Here is a 1,997-nt window from a genome sequence, read left to right as displayed (position 1 = left end):
TGGAACCTTGTGAGGAAACAGGCAGCCTGTCAGTAAGATGTCCCCTGTGAAGTGCTGATCATTTCAGATGGGCTCTGGTTGAAAGATAGGGTTTTAAAGGTGGGAGTTGTCTAGGACACTCTCTTTGCCTTTCCCTCTCCGACCATGTTACAGATCCCCTAGACCCTGAGGGCCTCATGCCAGGCTTCTTACTGCAATGGCCCTGTTTGAGTCGAGCAAGATAGGGGACCTGGCTGGGAGGAGGAGAGAGACGACTCAGACATTGTCAGTTAAAACAAGCTGTCTCTGGGAAAGGATTGAGAACCCAGGCAAGGAGAAGCCTGGCTGGAGCCTTTCCGATATATTGCCCAATGGGGCGGGGGAGAGAGAGAGAGAGAGAGAGAGAGAGAGAGAGAGAGAGAGAGAGAGAGAGAGAGAGAGAGAATGCAGAGCTCCCAACTTTGCGCTGCCAACAAACATCTCCGGATGGCCTAGAAGCTGAAATGTCATCTTCTGCATATTCTCATGGGGTTCACTGATCTGTTTCTCACAGACAGCAGGTGGGGTCAGGACCACCGAATCACAGAAGCAGTGGGGCTTGGCTGGGATGGTGTGAAATGCAGACCGATTTGGGGACTTCCAAATCAGTTCAGCCAGAGCTGACCGAACTCAGGGGCCGGTGTCAGTAACTCTGGTATTTACGGACCCTTCAACAGCTAACAAGGGCTTGGGCATGTACTGTTTACTCTCATTCATTCATTCATTCTAACATTCGTTGGTCTCCTCCCATATGTATGCTGGGAGGAAGAGTGACAGGGACGGGGTTAGAGAAAGAAGAGTTAGACAAGCACAGTGGCCAGTCGAGAGGCGGAAACTAGCACGTCCCGACCGACTCCCTCACCAAGTGGCCTGCTGCCCTGTCAACTTCGCAGCCGGGCGTTTTAGAGCTCGTCCTGTGCACTGTACAGTGCAGTCACTCCCGCCAGTCCCCACCGCAGCCCTGCAAGGTCAAAGCACCATTCCACACATATTTTGCAGAAGAGGAAACTGTAAAGAAAGAAAGTTTGCATAAGTGACCTGGAGTCCTGTGGCCTGAGGGTGAGGTAGGTAGCATGTGAACCTGAGGGTCTTTTAACATGGTGCATATGGTTTCCCCTCTCTTGAGCGTGATCCTAAGTTCCAACACTGAACTCCGTGGACATGTAGAAGGACAGTGAATCCCAACTGGGGGAATTGTGGACGGCTTCATGGAAGGGGATGTATAACGGAGATGTGAAGCATGAGGATGGATCGCAGTGGGGAGGAAGAGACGGGATCGGTGGCAGCACGGAGTGTGGCCGGGACACGTAACCCCGGGCCATAAAAAGACAGAGGAGGGCCCAGAAGCCCAGGCACAGGGAAGGCTGTGGACAGATCAGGGAAGGCTTTGAATGCCAAATTCAGGAATTTAGACTTCTATTCCATTGGCAATACAAAATAGTTGATACAGGTGTCTGTGGTCATATCTATCATTTGTCCGCTCAATATATAGTTATTGATCATCTGCTATGTTCAGGCTCTCTGGAAGTCTCAGGGTATACTGTGGTAAAAATAAATAAATAAATAAATAAATAAATAAATAAATAAATAAATAAAAACAAAAGAAAACAACCAAGACAATGGTTCTTAAGTCTAGATGTGGAAACAGATAATGAAGCCATAAAACCCCAAATAAATATACAGTTGTGATTGTACTAGTGTAGGATGAAAATAAACAGGATCTGAAAGAGAGAGCAGTGGGGTGCTGCTTCAGAAAGGGGACGTGGGCAGGTCTCCCAGAGGGGAAGAACGTGTGAAAGGGTGGACAGGGGCAGTGGGAAGGGTCCTTGGGTGGGGGAGAGGGTCTGAAAGGGGGCTCGTGTGGAGGGACAGCCAAGGGCAAGATTACTTATTCTGGGTCACCTGAAGGAGTCTGGATCTCCTAAGAGAATGGGAAGCTGCTGAAGAATTTTAAGTAGGAAAATGAGACGGTCTGATTT

Source organism: Suricata suricatta, chromosome 8 (genome assembly GCF_006229205.1).
Source record: "Suricata suricatta isolate VVHF042 chromosome 8, meerkat_22Aug2017_6uvM2_HiC, whole genome shotgun sequence".
NCBI lineage: Eukaryota > Metazoa > Chordata > Mammalia > Carnivora > Herpestidae > Suricata > Suricata suricatta.
This window is presented reverse-complemented; position numbering follows the sequence as displayed.